We start from the raw sequence: 20,628 nt of genomic DNA on the forward strand, positions 1-20,628 counted from the left end.
AGAGACAGTTTGCTTGTGATCCAGAGTGCTGCCCTATGAGACCTGAAACTGCACTGATAAAAATCCCAGGGTTTGTAGTAGCTGCCTCCAGGAGCGGGTCAGTAAACAGGCGAGTGATTCCTATGTAAAAGCGCAGTTCCAAGTAATCATTTAAATAAAAATATTCCTCCGAAACATTATTTTAATTATATAAGGAAAGACAGAATACTAGACTATCCCTGAGAAAGGGCTATGAAGATTATAATGGGCATTAATAGGTGGTTAAATAATTTTTGGTTACCAGTAATAATCTTGAAACAACTAACCAAACATAAATGCCTTGCAGCGTTTATCTCAGGTCTGTGTGTTTTCCATTTAGCACATGATACATTAGCATCTTGTAACATCATGAAATATGCATCTCACCACTGTTCCACACAGCACTTTCAACTGGTCTTTTGTTTCATGCAAACACTTCTAAGAAAATTCTTGGGGCACAGTTTCATAGAACTAAGTAGTTTTACAGTCCAATTGTGACTGTAAAATTAACTGCTCAAAATAATAAGTGGCATTTTAAAATTCAAAGGTGGAGCAATTATCACTGATGTGCTTAATATTCTTTCACATGATAATCACCTCCTTGCAATAGATACACACACGAAGTAAACATTTCTGAAAGCTAAGCGCCTGCCTCTGAAGAAGGTTCTGTTTCACTTCTGAAACCTTGGTTTGGCTTTGTGAGAATTTTTGAGAAATCTGTTTTTTCAGTCTCTGAATTTAAGTCACTGGGAGGCATGAATGAAACGAGACTAACACACTTTGTTTACAAAAGCTAGTATTATAACGCTCAGGGAGGAAATTGAAAAGGGAATGAAATGAACAGTGGTTAAATTCTTTCCTGCTGACACATTAGGAAGAAAATGAACAAAGGGAAGCTAGAGATTGCTCGGCAGCTAAGACAGCTTCCTGCTCTTCCAGAGATGAGTTTCTAGCACCCATGGCTGTGGCCTCACAACCTCCTGTTACCCCAGCTACAGGAATCCAACGCCATCTTCTGGCCTTGATGGCCTGCCACACATGTGTGGCATATACTCACCAAGACACATACACACACAGAGAAAGAGAGAGACAAAGACAGAAACAGAGAAGTAAAGGCAATTTTTAAGAAAAATAAAAACCAACAAAAAGCAATTTATGCCACTTGGCACAGTGCTATTAAAAGTGAGTCACAGAAACAAAGGGGCCTGAGTTTCTGTCATGACTTGGCTACGCACTATCTATCCTTGCATAAGTAAATTAAGCTATTAGAATATTCGTTTTCTCAGCAGAAAGAAAAAGGCTACACTAGTGTGTGGTTTTCAGGAAGTTCGGCTTGAGCTAATAATGTAAGAAAGTGAGGGCCTTGCACATATTAGCAGCTCAGCAAACATGGAGTCCTGACACTTGATTAGCAAGGCCTGTGAAATGAACAAAGGCTGTGCTTTCCTTCTCCTGGTCTTTTTAGGAAATTGACATACATTCTGAAGCTGTGTGTGCACATAGGTATGAGTGTGTATGTACTTGACCTGCTTGCTGACAATGCTTCTGGGTCAGAAGGACCTACTGCAATGTCACATTTGCTCCTGGATACCTAAGTAACCTACGCTTTGAAGCTTCAACATGTCAAATGTAGAAGAGCAGAAAAACAATGAATTACTGGAATTGAGATGATTTGTGGCTGGTGATACAACATATAACAAGTGTGTAGAGGAAAACTGCCAACTCTGGCTATGGCTCTTTAATATAATATTCTACCTATCAGAGTGTAGGCACAGGTTTGAATGTGACATATATATACACATATGTATGCATATATTTTGTATCTATATGTCTATATGTTTATTTATAGCATTTATCAGAAATTTCAAAGAATATCAGAGCCTAAAACAAAAGCGAGTCCCAGTTTCAGGAAAATGGTAAATCCTATTTGAAAAATAATTTAAGATTTTTTTTTCTGACTATTTTCTTACTTTGTTCTTTTTCTTACCCTTCTCCATGCCCCTTGCTTCCCTTTGGCTGGTTCCCTTCTTTGCTCCAGTTAGCGTCTCCCTCTACTTTGCTGTGACATGTATTCCATTAACTTATCTTTTTCTCCCCTCACTTAATATAAATCATTTTCAAGTCATGAAGACTAAGTAACAGCGTAGCGTCTCTGTCAAGCTTGTATTGTAATTTTTCTCATGATGGTTAGAAAATACCTGACAAAAGCATCCTTAAAAAGGAAGGATTTATTTTGGCCCATCGTGGCAGAGTTGGCACAGTGGGAGGTATGTACGGGGTATGGAGTAGCAGGTCACACTGCCTTCTCGCTCGGGACGCAGAGAAGGAAGGACACCAACACACACACAGTGCCGTTTCCTTTTCATCCAGTCTGTGGCCCCAGCCTATGAGGTGTGCCTCCCACATTCAGAGGGTGGCTTCCCCTGTTCTAAAACGCCTAATAGATACGTGATTTCAAGTCCAGTCAAATTGGTACTGCAGACTAACAGTCACAGGCTAGCCCAATTATCTGAGAGAAAACACTGGTCTCATATTAAATGGTGTGCTTTTATGCCTTATCCTTTTGACAACATAACTTTTACTAAGTGATTCACACCAGATCTACTAATTGACCTCACATGCTCTCATTCACCAGCGCAGAGGAACGAGAGACTGGAGAACAAAGGTGATTACTAAGCGCCTTTTGGACGTTTACTTTCTTTGACCATCACTCTTTACAAAGAAGAGAATGACCTTTAGGGACCAAATCTCCATGTGTCTATTTAACTTCAAAATATATTTTCTCTTTGACTGTGACTGTTTTCTTAAAGAAAGACCGTTTAATCTGGAGAAATAAAATAATACAGGGTGTGCTAAAAAAATTCATAAAACTCAAAATAAAAATGTCATGATTCGTACTTATACCACAAAACTACTAATTTTGCACATTTTATATAAACTTATTTACAAGATCGTTGTGTCAATCATTGACTTGTTGCTTTCACTTAAAATGAATCTGAGTCTTTTTAATTCACTGAATAGTAGTTTCTAGTTGCCTGCTTTATTCAAATGACATCTTTCTATTTTGTTGTTTCTCATACCCCACTGCTAAACAAAAAGGGAAAACTGCAATGGCTCTTTTAAATATATTTTGCAAATTAATTTTCTACAGACTAAAATCTCTCAAGTTAGAATCATTATATCCAGACATGAATATTTTAGAGTGTTTGACAAATGTTGCCAAATTGCCTTCCAGAAAGACTGAGTGAGTTGGAATAGCCAGCAGCAGTTTATGAGAGCGCTCATTTCACCAACACACCATGTTGGGAGTCTTCTCAGTGTTCTCCGCACTTTATTACCGAGTCTACCTTGAAATACCAAGCCTCAAACCAGTATTTAGGCTTTTTAGTACTGTAGGTGTCTTCTTACTGATGAAAACAAAGATCCAATCACATTGTAACTCGCGCTGTAGCATCTGATCCTTTCCTCTGTCTGAGGAAGGAAGAAGGCAGGGGATGTAATGTGCTTGTCTACTATGCTTTGAGCCCTGCATTGGTTCCACAATCCCCACAAAATCAGGTTTGGGGCAGGGGGTGCTGTAGTTTCAGTATTCGGTAGTCAGTAAAGATACAGTGGTGGAAAGATCAAAAATTCAAAGCTGCCCTTGGCTACATAAAGTTCAAAGCCAACATGCATGAGAATCCAAAAGAAATGTTCTATGCATGTTCTATCCAACATGCATAGAATGCATGAGATCCAAAAGAAAGAAAGAGAGAGAGGGAGAGAGAATGAGAGAGAAAGAAAGAAAGAAAGAAAGAAAGGAAGGAAGGAAGGAAGGAAGGAAGAAAGAAAGAAAGAAAGAAAGAAAGAAAGAAAGAAAGAAAGAAAGAAGAAAGGGAGAGGGAGAAAGAACAGACAGGCAGAAACAGGAGGATTGTTTGGAATTCTGGAGTAGCTGTTACAGTGATATACATACAAAACACCAGGAACTATTAAGGCATTTCTGCAAACAGGCCAGATAGATCGTCTTATCATAAATAGGCATTCAATATTTAATGTCTGAAGTTCACTAAAATGCTAGGGGTGAATGCAGTTCGTTCCTCTTTTGCTGGTTTATACAACCATACTTCAGTCTGATATGAAACAAGAGTTAATTGATGATACTTTCTAAGATGGCACTAGCACTGTTCAGAGATATGTTGTACACCAGGATTACCAGGAGTGATTTAAAAAGAGAGAGAAACTTAAAAGAAATTAGCACACAATCAGCTAGAAAACGAGAAGGAACGAGTTGAGGGAAACTGAGAGATGCTAAATTGCTGAGTCAGACTCCGAGCTCCTGCCCCAACACCTTGGATGAACTTTGGCCTCCTAAGACTGCTGTGCTGAACCAGCATTCTGAAAATGTTTTCAAATGCAAGGGGTATTATGAAGAGGAGGGAGAAAAGGGAAACGGGAGAAGTGATCGTACCTACTTACTATTGAATAAGTAAACACCTCCAAAGTAACTCCTTCATCTGCTTCTCAGGCTTGGCAGACGACAGAACATTCAGAACCTAGATCTGGATTTCCAAACCATAATAGAGCTAGGTCAACTAAGGTTTCGATGCCGTATTGCTGCTGGCCCTGCCTAGTGCTATGTCCTTTTCCATAATTCGTTCCTTGGTCATGGGTGACCAAATCACGGTTACAACCCCTTTCCTGCCACACTGCTCATTGTCTGTCCACACCATGCTCTGCAGCAGTGTGGAATTGAGGGGAGGCTCTTGAGACTCAGAGGGTAAATAAACATCACACTGGGAAAAGTTGCGAGTTACATGAGCAGGCACAACTGCTAGGCAAGGAGAAACTGACTAGCCACAGTGCGGTGGAAAGAAGAGTTTCCGGACCTGTCAAGATGCCTGCACGTTATACAGACGGGTCCAGTGTTGTAGCTCTCGGGTGCCGCCATGAACGGTGCTGGTGGGAGCTATGCTGGGAATGCTCTTTGCAACGATGTACCAGCTCCTACAAGTAACTCCTCACCCATATTACTGTTTGTCACCCCATTATAAATGCATTGTTTCACTGCGGTGGATTTTGGTCTAGTTTTTCCTTTAATCTGTCACAGGTTCTCTTTATGGGGTGGGTAGATAGCTGTGTTGTGTCTCCCCAGAAACATGATCACTTTGGGAGAAAATGAATAAGGGTTCCTTAAACCAAACAGACCAACAAACGCAAAAACTTAAAGAGCATAGTGTAAGATACCTAAACCCACTGGTCAGATTTCTTCGAGGCCAAACAAAATCTCTGGCATGTGCCAAATTTTGAAAATTAATTAACCCATCTATAACCCCCATTCTGAAGGGGTGACATTTTTCAGGACCATTTTGAAGAAGGCGAGAGAAGCATGCAAACATGTGTATGTATGTGTGTGGGTATTCTTAACATGGCAAGATTTAAAGTTTCTCTCTCGTTTCCCACAACAAAAGTGATTGCACATGCAGCCAGCTTGCCATAATTTCCTTGCTTCCAAATGATCCAAAGAAAACATTGACATCAGAAGCATTCGTTTGCAAACACACTTAACACCTGTCTTTAATTAGAAGGCCTGCACCAAGCACTATGACATGTGTATGGCAGTGAAGAGACTAGTATGTACAATGATCCTTTGAAAGTGGCGGAGAATAAAGGCCAAGTTTACCACAATGTGGATTAGAACTACCAATAGGCATAGCTATAAATCATTCAAAGAACAGCTTTTACATAAACACTTCAGATTGAGTGAAACATTTAATTTAAAGCTTAATTTCTATGGTGAAGCCCCCCCCCCCCCACACACACACTAATTACATGAAACTTGAAAGGATAATTGGGCCAGCTACATAACCCTGATCCAGCACTTGTAAAATCTCAGCATGAGTAAGATATCGTTTCAAGAACTCAAATAATGCCAGTTTCCAGTTCCTAACCATCAGGTTCCTAACTCCGCATGGGTCATATAGAAGCCAAAAGCAAATCTTCCACAACCAGGGAATGCTTTTGTTCACTGGCTGTCCATATCATAAGGAGAAGACATGTTATAGTGATGAAATAGCTAATCCTCACCCCCTACTCCCCACCCCCCACTCCCCACCCCCCAGCCACTCCCACCCCACCTGAGAGCAAACAGTTGTGTGTTAAAGAACTATAAAGACATGGAAGCTGCAAGCCTGCTAAGTACTTCGGTTCAGGCTTTTATCTTTGCTTTTCAAATGTTCACTTACAGCATCAAAAATGCTTATAATTAAAATTATGGCTTGACCAGCATGCCAACAGTCATTATGGACTGATATCACCTTTTTATTTATAATAGTTCCATTTTTTTTTTTACTTATAGAGTGTTTTAGCTCTTAAAAGCATTTCTGTAAACCACTTTATTGTCTGAGTTTGCTAAATTCACCAACATTATTTTTAGCTTGAAAGATAAACTCCCATACCTTCCCTATTTCCAGTTCTTTTTTTATTTTTAAAACCTTCTTTATGACCTTCCTGGGATGCCTGATAAGTGCTTGTTAAATATTTAGAGGGAGGGAAAAAAAGGGATTTTTTTTTTTTAATTTAAAAAAATGCACTAGTTCTTTGTGTGTGGCGGTGTGGGGCTGTATGTATGCCACAGCACACGTACGAAGGGAAGAGGACAACTTGAAGAAGTCCTTCCTCTCCTTCCATCCACCATGTAGACGCTTGGGTTCGAGCTCTGGTCACTGGACTTGGCAGCAAACACCATTACTCACCAAGCAATCTCACCAGCCATCTTGAAGTTTTAGAACTCAATCCTAGTACTTCTTTTTCAGAAGAACGAGAAACAGATGAGGTCTTAAACTGATACAAAAAGCAACTTTTTTTTTCGAAATCTAGTATTTGCAATGTGAAGAAAACATTTTCACCATTATAGGTGTCACTATGTACATTGTCCCAGCGATATTTTAAAATTACAAAAAAAAAAAAAAATACTCAAAGAGAACTATGTAGAAAAGAGCAAAAGAAGGTTGCTGAAATGCTGGTTAACTCCAGAGACACATAAAGAAAACCTCCCAGCAAAACTGGCAGGCAGAAGGATCTCTGTGCAGCCATATATAAAGCAGCATTCTGCAAGCACCACCATGCATATATGTTGGAAATCTGATTTGCCTCCCTAAAGCAGCACAAATCTACATTTCATGAATGACAACTACCTTTTGTTTCCCACTCTGTAAAATTATGCAAATCTTGGATTCAATTTTGGAAATGATTTACTAGGACAATAGTTTAGGGCCATATGTTAAAAGAGACCTTAAAAATAGTAGAAAAAAATGGATTTACTCCCAATACTTGCCTATAAATTAATCTAATTATTTTTCTTACAAAATAAAGGCATTTCTTATCAATTAAGTATTTGCATATCTCCCTCTTTTGTCTTCTGTACCCTCTCAACTCAACAGCTAATTTTTTGAGAGTTTAAAAGATTTTTCAAATGTAGCCAAATCACCAAGACCAATAAAGATGTTTCGATCTGTTTTTAACACGTGCTATATCTCATAAAAATGTTTAAAACAAAATAAAGAATTTCTGACTTGCTGGACAACTTATTTTTCTACCCTAAAGTTTGCGTGAGCTTTGGAAAATCATAGGCCCTTGTACCCTGATTTATGGTTAAGGAAATAAATGCTAGAAACATAATGGCATGGGGTCAGATAGCGGTCAGCAGCCATTTGTCCTGAACCAAGGTCTTCTGACTTAGTTGAACCTTTGCTCTGCATACCATGCATGTACAGACAAATAACTGCAGGAAAGAAGAAAGCTATGGGTATTTATTTTTAATTTCTCTATTATTTAATTACCTTTTCCTTAAACTTTAATAAATCAAACTTCAGCTCCTATAATCTGGTTTTGAGGCAGAAACTATTTCTCCAACATTAAAATCATTATTTAACAATAATAATGTTAGGTAGATAGACAGAGAGTAGCTAACATGGAGACAATTGGGAGTGGGCCCTTTGTTGAACATCAGCCCCTTACTCCTGTTTTCTTGGTAACAATAGGAAGGGACACTTCCTAAATGCACCCCCTAGGATTTAAAATATCACATGAAAAAGGGGAGGTGGCAGGGCTTTGTTGAGGCCCCCTGATACACAGCTATTTCCTCCTGGCCACAGGGTAGGATCTGAATTCTACCTCTGACCCCGAATGAAGTCATGAGTCTTTGAGCTGCCCCGCAATTAGAACATTACCCACTATTTTCCTTTCCCATAGGACTTCATCCAACTAGTGGTGTGTCAACCATCTGTCCATCAGACACTCCCGCCACCTCAGGAAAGCTGATTCACCTTTTCTCCTTCCCTTCTCTTCTTTGGATGCTGCTCAAATCCTAAGTATGCTTTCCCTGACACTCTTGACATTCTCACTCTTTCCCGAAGACTCCCTACCCTTCCCCTTCTTCCAGGCGGCTGCTGGCCAACCTCCATTGCTTTGATTTCTTTCTTCCTCTTCTCCATCTCCCTCCTCCTAGCAGCTACCAAGATTTGTAGCTTGCTGGCTCTCTTATTATTCTCCCAATGTCTAATAAATGTCTTCAAGTTTCCTTCTGAGTCTTCTTTTAAATTCTTTTGTTAACAAGATTAAAAATCTCATAAGAAGGACCTTTAACTCCCTGGAGACAATATTACATGGCTACAGCAGGTCAGCCTGCATATATATTTTCTTAATTCTGTGTAATGCTTTAAAGTTTTTTTTTAAAATCCCATGCAACTAGTTCCCAGGGGAAGGGAGGGAAATTTTAGGAAACACATGCACACAGGCTAGGCTCCACTTCTAAGCTAGGCATGCAAGAGTTGTACGGCTAGGGAGACGGTGACAAGGGGAAAAGGAGGAGGGAGAATAGCTGTACTTTCAACGTTTCTGAAAGCATCTTCATCACACTGTAATTGAGAACCACTACAGCTTCCTTCAAAATGGTTTACATACAGTTAAAAATAAAAGTACTTTCAGGTGAGTATAAAACTACAGGACAGTTGATCCAGAGTTGAGGATGAGAATTGCATAGTGAACATTTGTAGTACACGAGGTCTTATAACACACGCTCGGAGTAGGCTTTTGCTAAGAAAGCTTGGTCACTCACATGGCTGCATAGAAATGACTACAAAGGAGAGTCTCCCTGTCCCCCCTCTTGCTTCCTCTTCAGGTCGATGGCACCACAACAACTCATTGCCCTAAACCTGTAGTCACCCTGAAGTTCCAGGATGAACAAAGACCAGGAGGACAGACCATCCTCCAGGTAAGAGTAATTGTCTGTGATGGCAGGCCGCATCCTGACATAGAAATAGTCAGTTGAGAGCCAGCTTGCTCCATTCAGCAATGATTTCTTCCAGCCTTCAGATCAGGAGATAAGACCAAGATGAAGGAGAACAGACCTTGACAAGAACTGTGTAATTATCTATGCCTCTTAGCCCTTACCCCAGTCTTCCCCAATTTACTCTAACACTCTTGTCAAGGCCCTGAAGACAGACCTGGGGTCACTGAAGTCTTTTTTTTTCTGTTCTTCCCAGGGTGGCCCCACTTACTAAGTCTGCCCCCTCTCATTTCATTATCACTCATGTTTTTAATTGGCATGTGGGCACAGGTATGGAAGCTAGGACTTTTGGGGCTGCCAGAGCTCAGGCTTTTTACCTAAACCTATGATTAAACGGAGTAGGGAGAGAACGGGTACTAGCCCTCAATTAGCTTGGAAAGTCAAAACAAGCAGCCAAAGGAATAAACTGTGAAGCTACGAACTGCAATATGTCCCTCTCAGACTTATATGAAACCCTTCCTTGCCTCATGACAGTATGTGGGGATGAGGCATTGAGCAGGTAAGTAGTTCCAGATGAGGCCATCATGATGGGAGGCGTGCCTTTACACAAGAAAAAAAAAAATAGGGATTGCTTTCTTTCTCTTTCTCCACTATGTGAGGCCATACAAGAAAGTTGCCATCTGCAAATCAGAAAATGTTCTGGAAGGAAAGACAAACAGCATTTTGCTTGCTCTTGATCTTGGGCCTCCCAGCCTTGAAGGCATGACAATTCCTGTTGTTAAAACTACCCATTCTGCCTCATTTCTTATGACAGGTGAAGGTAATATATAAGAAACAAACTGAATATGAAGATAAGGTCAAAGAGGGCTCTGTATGAGTCACCGAGTTTGTTCTGGGACACAGCCACGGAGAAAGGACTTCTCTTGGAATGTCCCAAACCACCTCTTTGTTTGACTTGGTAAAAATCAATCCCCTACAAATGTCAAAACAATGGTCCACCCCTTCAGAGACATCCTCCCTTTCTGTTTGTAATGAAAAGCTCCTGGACCTGATAAATGAGCCATCTACTTGAGGCAGCTCCTGCCTTATATATTTTTCAGTGTTAATAAGTCTGCATTTTCCTTATTCCTCCTCCTCTCCCTCTCTCTCTCTCTCTCTTTCTCTCTCTCTCTCTGTGTGTGTGTGTCTATTCTTTGAGACATAAAGAACCTGACCAACATATTACATAGTAAGAGACAATGAGTCCACCTCTTCAGTAACAACGCTATGTAAGATAACACCATATTCAGTGTAAAAAGGACAAAGCAGCCGTGAATGCCATCAACAGGCAGCCTTTGAATTGCAAAGAAGGTTTCACTCATGTGTGGCATTACTTGACTAGGAGGGCAGATTAAAATACAAACACGGAGAGGAATGAAAATTAATTGTGTAGGAAATGCAGCTTTTGCCTTTGCCTGTTGCTGTTCTGGTATGTCCTGTGATGGGAGGGAAGACAATTTTTTTTTTTTTGAGCCTGTTTTATAAAGACAAATCCTGTTATTGAGTAGACCATCTTTGTGATCTAAGGACCTCCCAAAGACTCAACCTTCTAATACTGTCACTATGATAGTTAGGGTTTTAACACATAAAGATGGTGGTGACCAAACATTTAGACCGGCACAAGCATGCACTCATACATTACTTAATTCTGAGGAGTCAGACTGGCTCCAAATTGAAATTCAAGGATCAGCCACTTCAGAGAGTGCAGGATGGTCAAATCCACTTCTCTGGAGAAATTTACCTTTCAATGGACTTTGCCAGAGATCCCCAACTGGAAGACACTCTATTTCTTTTTAATAGTATGCATCAACCTGGGCCAGGTTGACGATTTTCTTTCTGTAAAGTGAAAACATGCACGGGGCAAGACTAATCCTTATGCTCATGTGAATTCAAAAGAACAAATCATTGCAACTTGATTATAATTGCAAAGCTATTCACAAGAGGTTTTTTTTGTATTTAATTTAAAGAAAAGGCATGGCATGAAAGTCTCAGCCTGTACTTTTAGCCTTCCTCCTTCTAGACATTCTAGACATTCACAATCATGTGAGCCATTTCTCCCATGTTTTGCTAAACCCAACAGTTACAGATCCATAGTACAGCTTTTGTACTTTTAGTATAAGTGTGTTTCAGAATCACAGTTAGATAATAAGGAAAGAAGCTTTTTATCTAGTATGATGATATTCTCAAGGCCTGAGAGGTGGAAGCAGGAAGCCCAGTTCAAGGTCATCCTCAGCTACATTAAAATCAGCCTGGATATGTGGGATACTGTCTTCCCCAACAAAAAGAAAGAAGGAAGGAAGGAAGGGAGGAAGGGATAGAGGGAAAAAAAGAAAGGAAGGAAGGAAGGAAGGAAGGAAGGAAGGAAGGAAGGAAGGAAGGAAGAAAAAGAAAGGAGATGGGACCAGGCTTTGTCTTGTTTAATTTTGAAAGCGCTGTGTGTCACCCTGGGAAAAAGGTTTGTCACTGTTAAGTTGCCGGTAGGTAGTCTATCATCAGGATGGCTGGAAACATATTACTTACAATCAAACAGTGTTTTTGCTTTTTTTTTTTCTTTTGTATTTTTTCATTCATTTATTTAATCACTTCACAGCCTGATCCCAGCCCCCTCCCTCCTCTCTTACCAGTCCCACCCTCACTCCACCTTCCCCCAGATGCCCCTCTTCCTCTCAGAGAAGGGAGACCCCCCCAAGGGGTACCAACTGACCTGGTACCTCAAGTCGCAGCAGGACTAAGCACATCCTCTCCCACTAAGGCCTGGCATGGCAGCCCAGCTAGTGGAAAGAAATCCAAAAGCAGGCAAAACAGTCAGAGGCAACTCCTACTCCATTGTTAGGGGACCCACATGATGACCAAGCTGCACATCTGCTACATATATGTAAGGGGTCTAGGTCCAGCCCACACGATGCTCTTTGATTGGTGGTTCAGTCTCTGTGAGCCCCCATGGGCCCAGGTTAGTTTACTCTGTACCTCTTATGGTAACCATGACCTTTGCGGCTCCTTCAATCCTTCTACTCTTCCACAAAGTTTCCTGAGCTAGGTATATTGTTTGGCTGTGGATCTCTGCATCTGTTTCCAACTGCTGCTGGATAAAGCCTCTCAGAATACAGTTATGCCAGGCTCCTGTCTGCAACCCATAGCAGAGCATCATTAATAGTGTCAGGGGTTGACTCTCTCCCATGGGGTGGATCTCAGGTTGGGCCAGTTATTAGTTGGTCTTCCCCTCAATCTCTGTTCCTTCTTAATCCCTACACTTCCTGTAGGCAGGACAAATTGGGTCAAAGGTTTTATGGGTGGGTTGGTGTCCCCTTCCTTCATCGAAAGTTCCACCTGGCTATAGGGGGTGTCAACTTCAGTCTTCATTTCCCTACTGCTAAGAACAGGGGAATCTCCAATGGCCAAGAATCACTTTTTTTTAAAAGTCCAATGTCCTTAGTCACCAAGTAAATGCAAATGAAAGGACTCTGAGATTCCGTCTTACAGAATAACTAAGATCAAAAACTCAAGTGACAGCACATGCTGGTGAAGATGTGGAGGGGAACCCTCCTCCACTGCTGGTGGGAGCGCAAACTTTCACAACCACTGTAGAAATCAATGTGCTGTTTCCTCAGAATATTAGAAATAGATCTACTTCAAGACCACTCCTGGGCATATACCCAACAGATGCTCCACCATGCTACAAGGACATTTGCTCAGAGCAAATGACATGTTCATAACAGCTTTATTGGTAATACCCAGAATCTAGAACCAACCTAGATGTCCCTCAACTGAAGAATGGATAAAGAAAATGTGTTACATTTACACAATGGAATACTACTCATTAAAAACATGACATCATACAATTTGAAAGCAAATGGATGGAACTAGAAAATATCATCCTGAGTGAGGTAACCCAGACCCAGAAATATATGCACTGTATGTACTCACTGAGAAGTGGTTATCAGCAATAAAGTACAGTATAATCATGCTACAATCCACAGACCCAAAGAAGCCAAGAAGCCAAGGAGGGCCCATGGGAGGAAGCTTGACTCTCATTCAGAAGAGGAAATGAAATAGACATCTGAAGTAGATAAAGGGAGGAAACTAGGTAAGAGAAGGGGTGGGGAGGGTAACAGGGATGGTGATCAGGCATGGGAAGGGGGGTTGACTGGAAAGAGAATGAAAAATGGTTTTGGGGGGGGAGATCATCTCTGGGACAAGGGAGGCTCCCAGGAGTCTATGGGAACAGTGTGTTCTAATGTTATGTCATTTTAACAGTCAGTACCTAGGACACAGATGTGATGTCATATATCAATAATACCAGCATCCAGGAGGTTAATCAAGGCAGATTATAAGGTAGAGGTTAATAGGGCAATGGAACACAACATGTATCTATGTAGTAAAACAAGCAAAATCTAGCACTCTCCTTGTAATGATATGGTAAGATAATCTATAGCCATTCTACTCATTTTTCCCAAGAATTCAAAAAGCCCATTTTATTAATAATTGTATTACAGGCAGGAGAAATGGCTCTGAGGTTAAGAGCACTGACTATTCTTCCAAAGGTCCTGAGTTCAATTCCCAGCAACCACATGGTGGCTCAGAGCCATCTATAATGAGATCTGGTGCCCTCTTCTGGCTTGCAGGCACACATGCAGGCAGAATACTACATAAACAATAAATAAAATAAATCTTTACAAAAAAAGTGATTATATTACCATACAGGCTGACCTTCTTCTTAAAGACAAATCTAACATGCCAAAGCTTTCTAACTATTAAGTTTATTGTAATAAATTTGTCTAAAGGCGTGTGAGATGGCTCAGCAGGTTAAAGCACTTGCTACCAAACCTGACCATGACCTGGGTTGGAAACCCACAGATTTAGATGGTGGAAAGACAGAATCAACTGTGGTGTTCTACCTCACCCCACCCCAGCACTAAAAACAAACAAAAAAAAAAAACACAGACAATAAATAAATGAGTGTAAATTGTTACAAAAAGAAATTTACCCAAAGTAAACAGCTAGGACAGAGCTAGGACTAGTGTATACTTTCAATTTCTGTCTTCTCTTTTTATCCCATGACACTGACTTGTCACAGAGGGGAGGAACCAGGCACAGGAGAAATTCTATATAATGCTCTGAAGTTGATGCTTCATTGTTTTTTTGTTTTGTTTTGTTTTGTTTTTTTCATTTTGATTGTCACCTTTGACTAAGAGCTGGACTAAGAGCTGTTTAATGAGGCACAGCTTTCTTTGTAAGCATGTTTCCAGGCAGAATGAGGGAGGGGATAAGACCTGACCTGAAAGTGAGTGACAACGTCCCATGGGCTAGAATGCTGAACTAAATTACAAGGGAGAACAGAGAAAGCTGGCTGAGCAGTAGCCTGTCTACCCCTCTGTCTCTTGATCTGCCCATCATGAGCAAGCAGCCTCATGTTCTAGCTCTCATGCCTTTCCCACCATGAGGGACAAGGGACAATAGCTTCTCAAACTGTTGCCAAAATAAGTCCTTCTTCCCTTAAGCTGCTTTCTGTTGGGCTTTTCACCACAGCAGTGAAAAAAGGTTACTCATAGACAGGTTAAAAAAAAAAAAAAAAAAGCCCAGTGTGCAGGGCAAGGGCAGTGGTGCCACATGCCTTTGAGCCCAGAAATTGGGAGGGAGAGGCAGGTGGATCTCTGAATTTAAAGCCAGCCTGGCCTACAGAGGGAGTTCCAGGACAACCAAAACTACCCAGTGAAACCCTGTCTTGAAAAAACAAAACAAAACAAAACAAACAAACAAAAAAAGCCAGATGAATAGTTAACATTCATAGCTACGTGATGGCATTTTACATTCATCGGTTATATACCACATGTAGAATGAAGTTAACAGAGTAACTATTAAGCCAATCACAATGCCTTTGAAAGAGATGAGGTGATGATTGGATTCTTCACAATCTATCTTGATTTCTCAGGCAAACACACTGTCTAAGAGAACTGTATTCTTAGACCCACATCTATGTATCCAGGCATTAAATTTCCCCTCATCTTGGCTAACCGAGAGGCCTAACAGTGAACAGAAAGTCATGGTCTCTGTAGTAAACCCACATATTCGAGGCAGTTCATGCGCGTGTAAGATATTACTAGAAAGAGATTCACACACCAAGTGTGTGAATTAGCCACCTAATTCGAAAATATACCTAACTGCCTTATACATCTGGATATGAATCCCTGAAGGTCCATGGTTTGTCCTTATATCTGCTTCTATAGAATTCTTGGTGAAAAATGCAACAGAGTACCAGCAAGATAGCTTGGTAAGTGAAGGTGATTGCTACCCAGACTGGCGACTCGGCTTGCATCTCAGGACCCACACGGTTGAAGGAGAAAGCTAACACCAGTTGTTCTCCGACCCTCAAACAAACGCTATGTATGGCACACACAACTCCCACACAGTTACAGAAATAAATAGATGCAACTAAATCTTTTCTAGATTTTTTTAGAAATAAAGACGCAATTGAAATGCAGTACTGTTTGAGAATTATACAAGTGTTGCTCCCAGATAAGACATTAGGAGCCTGAATTCATAGCATCTCTACCTCAAAACACCTATTTAAACAGTAGAACCATTAACTCTCCAAAGGAACGTTTATCCTGTGAAAAATAACCATGGGTTTTTTTTTTTTTTCAATCTTAAGTATATGCCTTGGAGCAAATAAACTCTGAAAAAAAAAAACTTAATTTGTTTTTTTAAAAAACCTATAATTCTACTTTTGAAAGCTTAATACAAGCAGTCAAGTTTTTTTAAAAAAAAGAAAAGGAAACACCAAGAAATCACTACTTCCCTTGGAAAGCACCACCGTGCCATTTCCTCGGCTTGTTGTTCCAAATGCACCCTTTTCCGGCTGTTACCTGTGCCCCGGGTGTACACACACTTTCCACCAAGGTATGTTTTATATAGGATTCATTCATGTGGGCTAGACAGCCGGGGGCCGTAACACAGATACACACAGCTCCACACACCATCATTTCCACCACAGCCAACAAAGAAACACGACTTACACTGACTTTTGAAAAGGCTGATTTCAATCTGAAGTCCCAGTACTTTTAAATTTTTGTTAAAAGTCTAATCAAAGATAAAGAGGACTAAGGACACGAGCATGTCTTCTCTGACAAGAGCGACAGGCAAACACTCACTGTTACAAAGAGGTAATTGTTCAAGTCATGGGTTGTACCATCTTTGCAACACTCAGAAATATATTTAATAAACAAAGAACACTACAGAGGAACAAAACCACTACAGGCCAAACTTTGTTTTCACTCTAACTAGCTGCTTTGTATGTGCCTAGAGTGATATTCTCATGGTCTAAGACAGCTTTCCTATCCATCTTCAGCTTTAGGCAGCTAATCTGTTATTCTTACTGACAGCCAATGGCGGCCTAAACAAAGCAACATTAGATCATGTAAAAAGTCAGCACCACCAAACACAAAAGCAATGATGACCAAACCTAGAAGGTAAGATGAACGGAGAAACATAGCATGTAAGGCATACACACACACACACACACACACACACACACCAGGGAAGCAGAAGACGGTAGAACAGCCTTTTCAGCTGGCTCTGCAGGGCCCTAGGTGATGATGGACGTGAGGTGTTATAATGACCCAGCATGGCAGGTAGCAGTCCAAGCCTCCAACCAGGCTTCAGTTGGAGTAGCTAGACAGAGTAGCTCTGCTTTCATCAGCTTTAAAGACTGAGCTTTGGAATAATGATTTTTATCTGAGGAAAATGTACTTACACTGTTAAAACTAAAACCCAGGGTGGGGCAGTGAATACGAATAAATGTAGCGATACATTCGTACAAAAACGTCACAATTAAACTCATTGCTTTACATACCACTTAAGGAAAATTAATGAAATAAACCTAAAAACTCCAAAACCACTGTTTTAGAAATGCCTTTATGGGCCCAGAAAGAGATTTTTTAAGATATTAAGTGACAAAAGCTAATTACAAAACTGCTCAGTCCCATTTTTATTGTGCCCATATACAGATAATTACAGAAATGATTAACAGTAGGTTGTTTTATTTCTAATGAGAGAATAATGGATGATTTTTCATTTACTTCTCTGACTATTGCTAACTTCCTGAAATGAACATGCATTTTTAATGTATCTTATTTTAAGTGTTTCTAGGAGACTGAAGAGCTGCCCATTGTGCCTTTTTCTCCCTTTCGCATGGTCTAGTATGAAAGAATTGCAGCAAGAGGCTCGTGGCAGTCTTGTCTCCACCTGGCCTTAAAATTAACAGTATTATCCCAGAGGTCCTTGTGTGAGTGCTATTGAGAAATGCATAGAGGTATAGACCAAAGAACAATTGCTTTGACATGCACTTGTAATGGAACAAGAGACAGATCAGAACTGAGATCTTGCTCTGTCTGAATTCGGCCAGATTGCAGATGATAATGAACTTAGAATATATTTTTACGTATCTAAATCACTGCTCTTTAAAGTAGCATTACATGATAGAAATATGTAGTAAGCTAACGGTTTAATTCCAAAATTTGTATAAGGTATTTTGAAAAGAAATTAATTCTGCTATCTTACTTAACCCAATATATCCAAAAACAGATATCTAAGTACTAAAAAAATGAGCAATAGTTTACATACTTTTAAAATTAAGTTTTTAAAGCCAAGTATGTAGCTTAATTTAATATTACATCTTCGTCTACACTAGATTACTTCTTTATTTAATTTGGTATTTCTGCTTGTTTGTTTTTTTGTTTTGTTTTGCTCTTTTGAGATGAGGTCACACTTGTATAGCTCAGGCTAACACTGAACTTACCATCTCCCTGCCTTAGCCTTCCAAGGGCAGTAACTATAGGCCGGCATGCCCAATTCCAGACCACACACATAGTAAGTGCCCCAAAGCTGTTCATGGCTTGCAGCTAGGCCACTGGCAAAGCTGACTCAACTATACTTATACAGATAAAAAATGTTACATCCCCTCTTAGAATAAAAACATTTTAGTAGGTAAGAGAGATGGCTCAGCAGTTACAAGCATGTATTGCTCTTGCAGAGGACCTGAGTTCACTTCCCAGCATCCATGCCAGGCAGCTCACAACCACCTGTAACTCTAGCTACAAGGAGATCTAACACCTCTGGCCTCTGTGCACACTTGTGTGCACATACCTCCACATAGACACACACGCAGATGCATAAAATTAAAAATAGTAAAAATAAGTCTTAAAAATATTTAAATCATCCTGTATTCCCCCAGGAATCATAATTTGTCCTAATGCCCTCTGCTCTATGTTTTATTTGCCTTCCCACGAGGCCACGAAGTTGAGCCGCATCATTTTTCTAAGTTTCCTGTGAACAGTTCTTCCTGCCATCCTGTCTAATCATTTCTCTCCTTCAAAGAGCAGCCCAAACCCCACCACACATGAGAATGTGTGCCTGGTTATGTACAAGTTCTAGAGCAGAGATTGAAGACATCACTACATTTGTTGTCTAGTTGTGAGATCTATTGACATTTTCAATATTTACTTTGGTTCAAGGTCCCTGAGAAGGGCCATGGCTTATATATGCATTTGTCTTGTTAGCCTTGTTTTAAATATACTAAATTGAAACACTGAAATATAATTTTCATTTTCCGTCTCTCTCAAAAAGCAGGAAAATGAATGTTTTCACTTTTTATGTAGTTTATAAATTTGAGTGTTCTGTTTGCATTTATGCCTCCGTGCCAGGGGAGGGCATCAGATCCTATTACAGATGGTTGTGAGCCACCGTATGGAACTCAGGACCTCGGGAAGAAGAACCATCTCTCCGGCCCCACTCTCCAGCCTCATAAAAATGTCTAGCCCAGCCTGGCCTCAAATTCATGATCCTCTTGCCTCTGACCCCTTCAGTAAACCTCACTGGCATGCAACGCCACAGCTGGCTAATGTTTTCTGAAGATATATATGCAAAGGAAAAAAAAAGATTTTTCTAACCATGGTTATCAAAAAGAAAGAAAAGTTGGCTTAAATTTTATGACTGTGAAGTCATAAGAGTTTCATTATTAAAAGAATTCATTCAGGAGAACATGGCCCACCAAATCAACTAAGAAGAGCTCACATGAGCTCACAGAGACTGAAGTGACAAGCATGGGGCCTGCATGGTTCTACATTAGGTTATCTGTGTGTACTTTACGGCTGTTAGCTTGGTGGAGTTATGGAGAGGGTGTGCCTCTGACTCAGTATGAGGGTTTTTGCCTTGTCTTACTACTATATCTAGTTTTGTCCTGTTTGGCTGTGGTGTCTTGGGGATCAACTCTTTTCTGCAGAAGAAACGGAGGGGGAATATATCTGGGGGAGAGGGAGTTGGGGGGGTTAGGAAGGAGGGAAAATTGTGATTGGGATGCTTTGTATGAGAGAAGAATCTATGTTCAATTTTTAAAATGTGAAAAATTAAAAATTATTCAGTTGATTAAAAAAACATTCACGAAGATCTTTAGACACTGTTTTGGATCATTATAAAAGAGAATTTCTAAACTAAGTAGGTAGTTGGATTTATAATGTCTAAGCACTATTCTATTATTATTGTTATTATTATTATTTACAATTTATTCACTTTGTATCCCAGTTGTAGCCCCCTCCCTCATCTCCTTCCCTTTCCACCCTCCCTCCCTTTTTCTCCCTTATCCTATGATAGGGGAAGTCCAATGATAGGGTAAGTCCTCCCCCCTTACTATCTGACTCTAGCCTATCAGGTCCCATCAGGACTGCCTGGATCCTCTTCCTCTGTGAGATGGCTATTTTAAGATTCAGCACACACATGAAACAAATGTGGAAAAATCTAAAAGTGTGGTGCAACTCTGACTTTAGGCTCCACCAGGCTGCAACAGAATTTCATCAGTCAGGCTAAATACATAAATAATTGGATATTTTATTTAAAAGTTCATCAGGTTCCTCTTCACTCAAACATGAAGCTGCATTTGACAAATTTGCTTTACTTCATTCCTTTGTCTTGTTTTGTTTGAGACAAGATCTCACGATGCAGCCCAGGCTGGCACGGAACTCAGAATGTCCCTGCCTCAGCTTCCCAAGTGCTGGGAGTGCCGGAGTGGACCATCACATTCGGCTTAGTGTGACCTGTAAGTCTCCCAGAAGAGCAAACCTAATTAACTGTGTAAGAACTGCAGGGGCTTGAGGCTGGAGGCTTGCGAGGCTGTTCTTGGATTTGGTGGTGCTGGAGCTGGGTGTAAATTGCTAAGTGGATTGTGTTTCCTAAGTGAGAATGTGTGAAAGATCTTATCTCCAAACCCATCCATTCCTCTTTTAGTTCATTCGAAATACACACAAGGCAGCGGG

The 20,628-nt window shown here is 40.4% G+C and overlaps 1 protein-coding gene across 2 annotated transcripts in view; it reads right to left on the reverse strand.

The window, feature by feature from the left end:
* Prkg1 (protein kinase cGMP-dependent 1) overlaps positions 1-20,628 on the reverse strand; it is a 1,175,688-nt gene that overhangs the window by 445,455 nt on the left and 709,605 nt on the right. The gene's annotated exons all lie outside the window — the stretch shown is intronic.

The sequence above is a fragment of the Meriones unguiculatus genome, chromosome 1 (genome assembly GCF_030254825.1).
Source record: "Meriones unguiculatus strain TT.TT164.6M chromosome 1, Bangor_MerUng_6.1, whole genome shotgun sequence".
In the NCBI taxonomy this organism is placed as follows: domain Eukaryota; kingdom Metazoa; phylum Chordata; class Mammalia; order Rodentia; family Muridae; genus Meriones; species Meriones unguiculatus.